The 12,500-nt window shown below is 46.1% G+C and overlaps 2 protein-coding genes across 3 annotated transcripts in view; both read right to left on the bottom strand.

Moving 5' to 3' along the window:
- LOC113825829 (microtubule-associated protein futsch) overlaps positions 1-160 on the bottom strand; it is a 60,828-nt gene extending 60,668 nt beyond the window's left edge. Inside the window, exon 1 of the mRNA XM_070144252.1 lies at positions 1-160. This exon is cut by the window's left edge and continues 190 nt beyond it. The gene's annotated coding sequence lies outside the window, so the exon portion shown is untranslated.
- Positions 1-12,500, bottom strand: part of LOC113817723 (alpha-amylase) — a 221,751-nt gene that overhangs the window by 171,301 nt on the left and 37,950 nt on the right. The gene's annotated exons all lie outside the window — the stretch shown is intronic.

Raw genomic sequence — 12,500 nt, 5'->3', positions numbered from 1 at the left:
CCGACATCCCCTTCTCTCGGGGAATTTTCACTCTCTCCGAACTGTTCCTTGGAGCTAGGGCATCACGTTCTCATTAATGTAACAAGCGGCGGTCGAACCCCCTTGAGGTTTCCCGGCCGAGAGTCGTGTTGGCGTTGCTGGGCCACGGGCCGGCACTCGCTCCGCGGACACCACCAGGTAACTGAGGACTATGGCTGGCCCGGCGCGTGCACCTGCCCGCACACACACACGCACTCACATTCCATGGAACTCCGAGACCGTTCTAAGAGAGTTGCATACTACTAGGTCTGATTACAGACTAGTCTATTACATGTTATTTACATGCTAGACTTCGTTTATTACGTAACACCTTGATATTTTCGTTGTCAAACCGTGCTTTGTAAGTTCTTTCCGTGATAATCCTATATTCCAATATAAGCATGTATGGGCTATCAGTCTTTTGATACATTTACCAAATTTCCTTATATTTACCATAAAGTGTTATGTTAAAACGCTGTGTTTGTTAACTTCAGAGTATATATCCGTAGAGTTCTACCCACGAGTAAACCCCTGTGATCTTTACGGGATCGACATCACAACCCATCATTCTTTTATTAATGTAAATATTTCCTTGGAAACAAGATGTGTTCACATGATGTAGTCTTGTTTTACGGGTAAACATATGAAGGTGGAGAAAACATTCGTTGTCTACAACACTGTGCTGATATTACTTTTTCTAAGTATACATACTCATGTTTATGCTTAAACATATGTAAGGTAAATGTGTTCGCTTATAGTGACATTAAGTTCAATTTGTATGTCTGTCATACGACAGATCTGGGTTCGAACTTACATTTCAGTTCAGTGAAATATATATCTTCCATGAAATCACTGGCAAACCTATAGAATCCATATAAGCAGAAGGTAAAAAATGAAACACAACATCATGCATATAATTTAATTTCTCTACATCACCATCCTGTACAGAGGACGCGCGTCGACGTTGTATGAATCACTGGGATGCTGCGTGTCACCGTGGCAGCGGCGACGGGGGCAGCGAGTCTCATCATCCACACTGAATTGCTGCCACTTCTCTTCGTCACGGTGGAAGTATGACACACACTTCTCGTCACGCAATCAGGTGTAGTTACATAGGTGTGGGTGCGGGTGACGTGTCGGGTGACGGCCGCAGGCAGGAAATGGAGAGTCTGTGTGGTGGTTACTCCAGGAACTTGGGTGATCCGAGTTACAGCCACGGTGTTAATGTGGGTGGATATAGCAATGGTGTGGATAGTCCTGGTGTGGGTGCGGGTGATGGTGCGAATGGGGCGAGGAGCAGTGGGTGTCGACGTGAGGAGAGTTGACTGGGATTGAAGGGTTTTTGTGGTAGAAGAGGTAGGGCGGATATTCGGAAAATGATTAGCATCGGTAGCAAAGATCGTGAAGGTGGAAATGGTAGGAATTGCAATTGTGGTGAGCGTCGTGGTCACCAGAGTGATGTGCGTACTGGACAGGCTACCAGTCAGGGTGGTAACAGTGGGAATGTTAATGGCAATGACCGTTGTCGTGATCATAGGAATAGTTACAGACATGTCGCTTGTGGTGTCAGTGTTAGGAGGTATATCAGTGGTTGATGTTGTGTCTGTGGCTACGTTAGGGGTACTGCCTACAGGTGTGGCAGGAAGTGCGTCAGGGGTATCGGATGTGGTAGAAGGAATGTCAGTGGTGGAAGGAATGTCAGTGGTGGAAGGAATGTCAGTGGTGGAAGGAATATCAGTGGTGGAAGGAATATCAGTGGTGGAAGGAATGTCAGTGGTGGAAGGAATGTCAGTGGTGGAAGGAATGTCAGTGGTGGAAGGAATGTCAGAGGTGGAAGGAATGTCAGTGGTGGAAGGAATGTCAGTGGTGGAAGGAATGTCAGTGGTGGAAGGAATGTCAGTGGTGGAAGGAATGTCAGTGGTGGAAGGAATGTCAGTGGTGGAAGGAATGTCAGTGGTGGAAGGAATGTCAGTGGTGGAAGGAATGTCAGTGGTGGAAGGAATGTCAGTGGTGTAAGGAATGTCAGTGGTGGAAGGAATGTCAGTGGTGGAAGGAATGTCAGTGGTGGAAGGAATATCAGTGGTGGAAGGAATATCAGTGGTGGAAGGAATGTCAGTGGTGGAAGGAATGTCAGTGGTGGAAGGAATGTCAGAGGTGGAAGGAATGTCAGTGGTGGAAGGAATGTCAGTGGTGGAAGGAATGTCAGTGGTGGAAGGAATGTCAGTGGTGGAAGGAATGTCAGTGGTGGAAGGAATGTCAGTGGTGGAAGGAATGTCAGTGGTGGAAGGAATGTCAGTGGTGGAAGGAATGTCAGTGGTGGAAGGAATGTCAGTGGTGTAAGGAATGTCAGTGGTGGAAGGAATGTCAGTGGTGGAAGGAATGTCAGTGGTGGAAGGAATGTCAGTGGTGGAAGGAATGTCAGAGGTGGAAGGAATGTCAGTGGTGGAAAGAATGTCAGTGGTGGAAGGAATGTCAGAGGTGGAAGGAATGTCAGTGGTGGAAGGAATGTCAGTGGTGGAAGGAATGTCAGAGGTGGAAGGAATGTCAGAGGTGGAAGGAATGTCAGTGGTGGAAGGAATGTCAGTGGTGGAAGGAATGTCAGTGGTGGAAGGAATGTCAGTGGTAGAAGGAATGTCAGTGGTAGAAGGAATGTCAGTGGTGGAAGGAATGTCAGTGGTGGAAGGAATGTCAGTGGTGGAAGGAATGTCAGTGGTAGAAGGAATGTCAGTGGTGGAAGGAATGTCAGTGGTGGAAGGAATGTCAGTGGTGGAAGGAATGTCAGTGGTGGAAGGAATGTCAGTGGTGGAAGGAATGTCAGTGGTGGAAGGAATGACAGTGGTGGAAGGAATGTCAGTGGTAGAAGGAATGTCAGTGGTGGAAGGAATGTCACTGGTGGAAGGAATGTCAGTGGTGGAAGGAATGTCACTGGTGGAAGGAATGTCAGAGGTGGAAGGAATGTCAGTGGTGGAAGGAATGTCAGTGGTAGAAGGAATGTCAGTGGTGGAAGGAATGTCAGTGGTGGAAGGAATGTCAGTGGAAGAAGGAATGTCAGTGGTAGAAGGAATGTCAGAGGTGGAAGGAATGTCAGTGGTGGAAGGAATGTCAGTGGTGGAAGGAATGTTAGTGGTAGAAGGAATGTCAGTGGTGGAAGGAATGTCAGTGGTGGAAGGAATGTTAGTGGTAGAAGAAATGTCAGTGGTGGAAGGAATGTCAGTGGTGGAAGGAATGTCAGTGGAAGAAGGAATGTCAGTGGTGGAAGGAATGTCAGTGGTGGAAGGAATGTCAGTGGTAGAAGGAAAGTCAGTGGTGGAAGGAATGTCAGTGGTGGAAGGAATGTCAGTGGTGGAAGGAATGTCAGTGGAAGAAGGAATGTCAGTGGTGGAAGGAATGTCAGTGGTGGAAGGAATGTCAGTGGTGGAAGGAATGTCAGTGGTGGAAGGAATGTCAGTGGTAGAAGGAATGTCAGTGGTGGAAGGAATGTCAGTGGTGGAAGGAATGTCAGTGGTGGAAGGAATGTCAGTGGTGGAAGGAATGTCAGTGGTGGAAGGAATGTCAGTGGTGGAAGGAATGTCAGTGGTAGAAGGAATGTCAGTGGTGGAAGGAATGTCAGTGGTGGAAGGAATGTCAGTGGTGGAAGGAATGTCAGTGGTGGAAGGAATGTCAGTGGTAGAAGGAATGTCAGTGGTGGAAGGAATGTCAGTGGTGGAAGGAATGTCAGTGGTGGAAGGAATGTCAGTGGTGGAAGGAATGTCAGTGGTGGAAGGAATGTCAGTGGTGGAAGGAATGTCAGTGGTGGAAGGAATGTCAGTGGTAGAAGGAATGTCAGTGGTGGAAGGAATGTTAGTGGTAGAAGGAATGTCAGTGGTAGAAGGAATGTCAGTGGTGGAAGGAATGTCAGTGGTGGAAGGAATGTCAGTGGTAGAAGGAATGTCAGTGGTGGAAGGAATGTTAGTGGTAGAAGGAATGTCTGTGGTGGAAGGAATGTCAGTGGTGGAAGGAATGTCAGTGGTGGAAGGAATGTCAGTGGTGGAAGGAATGTCAGTGGTGGAAGGAATGTCAGTGGTGGAAGGAATGTCAGTGGTAGAAGGAATGTCAGTGGTGGAAGGAATGTCAGTGGTGGAAGGAATGTCAGTGGTGGAAGGAATGTCAGTGGTGGAAGGAATGTCAGTGGTGGAAGGAATGTCAGTAGTGGAAGGAATGTCAGTGGTGGAATGAATGTTCGTGGTAGAAGGAATGTCAGTGGTGGAAGGAATGTCAGTGGTGGAAGGAATGTCAGTGGTAGAAGGAATGTCAGTGGTGGAAGGAATGTTAGTGGTAGAAGGAATGTCTGTGGTGGAAGGAATGTCAGTGGTGGAAGGAATGTCAGTGGTGGAAGGAATGTCAGTGGTAGAAGGAATGTCAGTGGTGGAAGGAATGTCAGTGGTGGAAGGAATGTCAGTGGTGGAAGGAATGTCAGTGGTGGAAGGAATGTCAGTGGTGGAAGGAATGTCAGTGGTGGAAGGAATGTCAGTGGTGGAAGGAATGTCAGTGGTGGAAGGAATGTCAGTGGTGGAAGGAATGTCAGTGGTAGAAGGAATGTCAGTGGTGGAAGGAATGTCAGTGGTGGAAGGAATGTCAGTGGTGGAAGGAATGTCAGTGGTAGAAGGAATGTCAGTGGTGGAAGGAATGTCAGTGGTGGAAGGAATGTTAGTGGTAGAAGGAATGTCAGTGGTGGAAGGAATGTCAGTGGTGGAAGGAATGTCAGTGGTGGAAGGAATGTCAGTGGAAGAAGGAATGTCAGAGGTGGAAGGAATGTCAGTGGTGGAAGGAATGTCAGTGGAAGAAGGAATGCCAGTGGAAGAAGGAATGTCAGAGGTGGAAGGAATGTCAGTGGTGGAAGGAATGTCAGTGGTGGAAGGAATGTCAGTGGTGGAAGGAATGTCAGTGGTAGAAGGAATGTCAGTGGTGGAAGGAATGTCAGTGGAAGAAGGAATGTCAGTGGAAGAAGGAATGTCAGAGGTGGAAGGAATGTCAGTGGTGGAAGGAATGTCAGTGGTGGAAGGAATGTCAGTGGTGGAAGGAATGTCAGTGGTGGAAGGAATGTCAGTGGAAGAAGGAATGTCAGTGGTGGAAGGAATGTCAGTGGTGGAAGGAATGTCAGTGGTGGAAGGAATGTCAGTGGTGGAAGGAATGTTAGTGGTAGAAGGAATGTCAGTGGTGGAAGGAATGTCAGTGGTGGAAGGAATGTCAGTGGTGGAAGGAATGTCAGTGGTGGAAGGAATGTCAGTGGTGGAAGGAATGTCAGAGGTGGAAGGAATGTCAGTGGTGGAAGGAATGTCAGTGGTGGAAGGAATGTCAGTGGTGGAAGGAATGTTAGTGGTAGAAGGAATGTCAGTGGTGGAAGGAATGTCAGTGGAAGAAGGAATGTCAGTGGTAGAAGGAATGTCAGAGGTGGAAGGAATGTCAGTGGTGGAAGGAATGTCAGTGGTGGAAGGAATGTCAGTGGAAGAAGGAATGTTAGTGGTAGAAGGAATGTCAGTGGTGGAAGGAATGTCAGTGGTAGAAGGAATGTCAGTGGTGGAAGGAATGTCAGTGGTGGAAGGAATGTCAGTGGTGGAAGGAATGTCAGTGGTAGAAGGAATGTCAGTGGTGGAAGGAATGTCAGTGGTGGAAGGAATGTCAGTGGTGGAAGGAATGTCAGTGGTGGAAGGAATGTCAGTGGTGGAAGGAATGTCAGTAGTGGAAGGAATGTCAGTGGTGGAAGGAATGTCAGTGGTGGAAGGAATGTCAGTGGTGGAAGGAATGTCAGTGGTAGAAGGAATGTCAGTGGTGGAAGGAATGTCAGTGGTGGAAGGAATGTCAATGGTAGAAGGAATGTTAGTGGTAGAAGGAATGTCAGTGGTGGAAGGAATGTCAGAGGTGGAAGGAATGTCAGTGGTGGAAGGAATGTCAGTGGTGGAAGGAATGTCAGTGGTGGAAGGAATGTCAGTGGTGGAAGGAATGTCAGAGGTGGAAGGAATGTCAGTAGTGGAAGGAATGCCAGTGGTAGAAGGAATGTCAGTGGTGGAAGGAATGTCAGAGGTGGAAGGAATGTCAGTGGTAGAAGGAATGTCAGTGGTGGAAGGAATGTCAGTGGTGGAAGGAATGTCAGTGGTGGAAGGAATGTCAGTGGTGGAAGGAATGTCAGTGGTGGAAGGAATGTCAGTGGTGGAAGGAATGTCAGTGGTGGAAGGAATGTCAGTGGAAGAAGGAATGTCAGAGGTGGAAGGAATGTCAGTGGTGGAAGGAATGTCAGTGGTGGAAGGAATGTCAGTGGTAGAAGGAATGACAGTGGTGGAAGGAATGACAGTGGTGGAAGGAATGTCAGTGGTAGAAGGAATGTCAGTGGTGGAAGGAATGTCAGTGGTGGAAGGAATGTCAGTGGTGGAAGGAATGTCAGTGGAAGAAGGAATGTCAGAGGTGGAAGGAATGTCAGTGGTGGAAGGAATGTCAGTGGTGGAAGGAATGTCAGTGGTGGAAGGAATGTCAGTGGTAGAGGGAATGTCAGTGGTGGAAGGAATGTCAGTGGAAGAAGGAATGTCAGTGGTGGAAGGAATGTCAGTGGTGGAAGGAATGTCAGTGGTGGAAGGAATGTCAGTGGTGGAAGGAATGTCAGTGGTGGAAGGAATGTCAGTGGTGGAAGGAATGTCAGTGGTGGAAGGAATGTCAGTGGTAGAAGGAATGTCAGTGGTGGAAGGAATGTCAGTGGTGGAAGGAATGTCAGTGGTGGAAGGAATGTTAGTGGTAGAAGGAATGTCAGTGGTGGAAGGAATGTCAGTGGAAGAAGGAATGTCAGTGGTGGAAGGAATGTCAGTGGTGGAAGGAATGTCAGTGGTAGAAGGAATGACAGTGGTGGAAGGAATGACAGTGGTGGAAGGAATGTCAGTGGTAGAAGGAATGACAGTGGTGGAAGGAATGACAGTGGTGGAAGGAATGTCAGTGGTGGAAGGAATGTCAGTGGTGGAAGGAATGTCAGTGGTGGAAGGAATGTCAGTGGTGGAAGGAATGACAGTGGTGGAAGGAATGACAGTGGTGGAAGGAATGTCAGTGGTAGAAGGAATGTCAGTGGTGGAAGGAATGTCAGTGGTGGAAGGAATGTCAGTGGTGGAAGGAATGTCAGTGGTGGAAGGAATGTCAGTGGTGGAAGGAATGTCAGTGGTAGAAGGAATGACAGTGGTGGAAGGAATGTCAGTGGTAGAAGGAATGTCAGTGGTGGAAGGAATGTCAGTGGAAGAAGGAATGTCAGTGGAAGAAGGAATGTCAGTGGTGGAAGGAATGTCAGTGGTGGAAGGAATGTCAGTGGTGGAAGGAATGTCAGTGGTGGAAGGAATGTCAGTGGTAGAAGGAATGTCAGTGGTGGAAGGAATGTCAGTGGTGGAAGGAATGTCAGTGGTGGAAGGAATGTTAGTGGTAGAAGGAATGTCAGTGGTGGAAGGAATGTCAGTGGAAGAAGGAATGTCAGTGGTGGAAGGAATGTCAGTGGTGGAAGGAATGTCAGTGGTGGAAGGAATGTCAGTGGTGGAAGGAATGTCAGTGGTGGAAGGAATGTCAGTGGAAGAAGGAATGTCAGTGGTGGAAGGAATGTTAGTGGTAGAAGGAATGTCAGTGGTGGAAGGAATGTCAGTGGTGGAAGGAATGTCAGTGGTGGAAGGAATGTCAGTGGAAGAAGGAATGTTAGTGGAAGAAGGAATGTCAGTGGTGGAAGGAATGTCAGTGGTGGAAGGAATGTCAGTGGTGGAAGGAATGTCAGTGGAAGAAGGAATGTCAGTGGTGGAAGGAATGTCAGTGGTGGAAGGAATGTCAGTGGTGGAAGGAATGTCAGTGGTAGAAGGAATGTCAGAGGTGGAAGGAATGTCAGTGGTGGAAGGAATGTCAGTGGTGGAAGGAATGTCAGTGGTGGAAGGAATGTCAGTGGTGGAAGGAATGTCAGTGGTGGAAGGAATGTCAGTGGTGGAAGGAATGTCAGTGGTGGAAGGAATGACAGTGGTGGAAGGAATGTCAGTGGTAGAAGGAATGTCAGTGGAAGAAGGAATGTCAGTGGTGGAAGGAATGTCAGTGGTGGAAGGAATGTCAGAGGTGGAAGGAATGTCAGTGGTGGAAGGAATGTCAGAGGTGGAAGGAATGTCAGTGGTGGAAGGAATGTCAGTGGTGGAAGGAATGTCAGTGGTAGAAGGAATGTCAGTGGTGGAAGGAATGTCAGTGGTGGAAGGAATGTTAGTGGTGGAAGGAATGTTAGTGGTGGAAGGAATGTCAGTGGTGGAAGGAATGTCAGTGGTGGAAGGAATGTCAGTGGTGGAAGGAATGTCAGTGGTAGAAGGAATGTCAGTGGTGGAAGGAATGTCAGTGGTGGAAGGAATGTCAGTGGTGGAAGGAATGTCAGTGGTGGAAGGAATGTCAGTGGTGGAAGGAATGTCAGTGGTGGAAGGAATGTCAGTGGTGGAAGGAATGACAGTGGTGGAAGGAATGTTAGTGGTAGAAGGAATGTCAGTGGTGGAAGGAATGTCAGTGGAAGAAGGAATGTCAGTGGTGGAAGGAATGTCAGTGGTGGAAGGAATGTCAGTGGTGGAAGGAATGTCAGTGGTGGAAGGAATGTCAGTGGTGGAAGGAATGTCAGTGGTGGAAGGAATGTCAGAGGTGGAAGGAATGTCAGTGGTAGAAGGAATGTCAGTGGTGGAAGGAATGTCAGTGGTGGAAGGAATGTCAGTGGTGGAAGGAATGTCAGAGGTGGAAGGAATGTCAGTGGTAGAAGGAATGTCAGTGGTGGAAGGAATGTCAGTGGTGGAAGGAATGTCAGAGGTGGAAGGAATGTCAGTGGTGGAAGGAATGTCAGTGGTGGAAGGAATGTCAGTGGTGGAAGGAATGTCAGAGGTGGAAGGAATGTCAGTGGTAGAAGGAATGTCAGTGGTGGAAGGAATGTCAGTGGTGGAAGGAATGTCAGTGGTGGAAGGAATGTCAGAGGTGGAAGGAATGTCAGTGGTGGAAGGAATGTCAGTGGTGGAAGGAATGTCAGTGGTGGAAGGAATGTCAGTGGTGGAAGGAATGTCAGAGGTGGAAGGAATGTCAGTGGTAGAAGGAATGTCAGTGGTGGAAGGAATGTCAGTGGTGGAAGGAATGTCAGTGGTGGAAGGAATGTCAGTGGTGGAAGGAATGTCAGTGGTAGAAGGAATGTCAGTGGTGGAAGGAATGTCAGTGGTGGAAGGAATGTCAGTGGTGGAAGGAATGTCAGTGGTGGAAGGAATGTCAGTGGTGGAAGGAATGTCAGTGGTAGAAGGAATGTCAGTGGTGGAAGGAATGTCAGTGGTGGAAGGAATGTCAGTGGTGGAAGGAATGTCAGTGGTGGAGGGAATGTTAGTGGTAGAAGGAATGTCAGAGGTGGAAAGAATGTCAGTGGTGGAAGGAATGTCAGTGGTGGAAGGAATGTCAGTGGTGGAAGGAATGTCAGTGGTGGAAGGAATGTCAGTGGTAGAAGGAATGTCAGAGGTGGAAAGAATGTCAGTGGTGGAAGGAATGTCATTAGTAGATGGAATGTTAGTGTTAATGATAAAACTAGCTGAAGCAGGTACATCAATGTTGATTATTGTATCGCTTACCGTGATTATGCTGGAAGTTGTGTCAGTGTTAGAGTCTATGATTTCCCCTGTGGTTACAAGTGTGTCAGTGGTGATATATGCGGCGGGTGGTTCTGTCAGTATGATTGTCTCGGTGGTTATAGAGGTATCAGTGGTAGTGATTGTGCCAGTGGGAATAGAAGTGTCAGTGGTATGGTGCGATTCCATCAAGTCTAAGGGAATGAGCGTTGGCAATACATTTGATGAAGAAATCGGTGTGCTTTGTGGCGACGGTGTAGAGGGATGCGGAGATGATGGCGCTGCCTCCGAAGACGTGGTGGGACTCAGAGCGGCGACGTTCTTGGCCAAGTCCACGACGCTCATCATCATGTCGAACATCTTGTAGAATCGTGAAAAGGTACCCAGCATCGACTCCGCATCGGGTGGCGGGAGTTGGAGCGTGGTCGAGGGAAGCGGCTGGGCAGTTTCTGGCAGCCAGGTGTTCCCTTTATGTTGTCTGTGATGATGGGAATGATGCCAGGCTGCCACCGGCGTGGGTGAGGGTGAGGGAGCGCCGCCGTAGTTGTACTGTCTGTCTGTCAGCGATGATGAAGGACCAAGAGGAGTATCTCTTGGCTCAGTGGGTAATTGTTTACTGACTAGTCCTGGATAATTACTGAATTCATCATCATTTTCTCGTTGTGCAGCCGTCCACTCTTCGTCATTAATACTCACTGTCCTTGGAGCTTGGGCAGAGAATTCACTGTTCGAAAGATCTATATAATTACCATAAAACTGCAAATCATCATCACTCAGGGTTTGAGTCACACGAGGAGCCGCATGTATCAATACCTCATCAGCGTTTACATGGTCATGTTCCTCTGAGCTCCTCGCAGCAGTGGGATTCATCTGCTCCGATAAACGGAAATTGCCTGTTTGATTTTCCTCGGGCCAGTTAGATGTTATAGATTCAGTAGTTGGAGATGCGCTAGGAGACGGAGTCACATTAGAAAATGGAACTGCAGGTATTGCAGTTGTAGCAGGGATGTTTTCTTGAACCCAGCTTCTCTGAATAGATGAAGCAAGTTGTCCATTTTGACTAGAATGTATTCGTACAGACCTTGTATCTAGACTTAAATTCTCCGTGGTAGGTTCGCCCTTACGAGGATAAGCCAGCTGTGATCTCAGCGTTGTCGAAAGTAAAGATAATACAGGGGGAAGAGTGCCCGGAGTGAGGGTGGCTGCTTCTTCATGCAATACTTGCGGCCTCGTCTCATTGTGGAGTGGACTGGCCGGGGTGGCGGTCGTCCCTTCCTCCCTCTCAGCGTCGGTGACTTCCTCGTACACAGACTCAGCAACTTCGCTGATCATATCTAACATCTTCATCATCATGCCTCTGTCATGCTCCTCTGCTTCCCCAAGATGAGAGACGCTTTCTTCTAGTTGGTCCTTCACAGACCGTTTAACATTCTTAACCGTGACGGTCACGTTAATCTTGGGCCGATGAGAGTCGTTCGTTTCAGAGAAATACTCTGACACAGACACGGACTTGTTGTCAAACATGAACGTTAATTTGATCATATTTTCTCTTGTGTTAAACACCAGATCTGCTTCTGGTGCTATGTTGGTTTTGTTGACTAGTTCCTTTGTCAAATTAAGAATCTGTGTTGAAGACATCGTGCTGACATCATTGCAATGGAAAATCGAATCATCAGGGCACACCACCGACAGTTCCATTTTCTTTGTTGATCCATTCTCTGTTGAGTGCAAGTTAGCGAAAGCCGGCATCGATTTCCTGCTTCCGCCTACCCCAACGTCGTCGCCGACGCCTGACCCATATCTCAGCGTGGGCGGCCGCACCGAGTCTAGACGATCGCCGCTCGAGGTGTCGGGGAACTCGCCGGACAGCGGAGGCCCCTGAGTAGGAAGCGCGGGGCTCGGGCCCTCCAGGGGGGGTCCCGGGTCGGGGGCGGCGGCGGACAACAGGTTTCTCGAGAACAGCAAAGCGAACACTGGAAGCAGCATCAGCAGCGTCAGAGTCAGGCACTTGGTTGTCTTGTTACACCTGAAATGTGACAGATATTCACGCGTTATACTAGAACCTTAACAATGATTACGCTACTAACATACAATGATATGGATTATAATGGAAACTATAATAATGATAATGATATCAATATTATCAGTCATATCATCAAGGTGCTAATATCATAATGGCGATAAAGTGATACTGATAATAGTAATGATAATGCAAATATAATAATAATAACAAATATAATAATAATGATATCAATAACATATATATATATATATATATATATATATATATATATATATGTATATATATGTATGTATATATATATGTATATATATATATATATATATATATATATATATATATATATATACATATATGTATATATATATATATATATATATATATATATATATACATATATATAAACATATATATATATATATATATATATATATATATATATATATATATATGTATATACATATATATATACATGTATATATATATATATATATATATATATATATATATATATATACATATATATATTTACATATATGTATATATATATATGTACATATATATACATATATATACATATATATACATATATATATATATATACATATATATACATATATATACATATATATACATATATATATATATACATATATATACATATATATACATATATATACATATATATATATACATATATATATATATATACATATATATATATATATATATATAGAGAGAGAGAGAGAGAGAGAGAGAGAGAGAGAGAGAGAGAGAGAGAGATAATCATCAATGATAATGATAAAAGACAATGGTAATAGTAATATCGACGTTATAGTAACAATGATAATGATAAA

The sequence above is a fragment of the Penaeus vannamei genome, chromosome 31 (assembly GCF_042767895.1).
Source record: "Penaeus vannamei isolate JL-2024 chromosome 31, ASM4276789v1, whole genome shotgun sequence".
NCBI lineage: Eukaryota > Metazoa > Arthropoda > Malacostraca > Decapoda > Penaeidae > Penaeus > Penaeus vannamei.
Note: the sequence above shows the minus strand (reverse complement) of the source record. Positions and strands in the feature narration are given on the sequence as shown.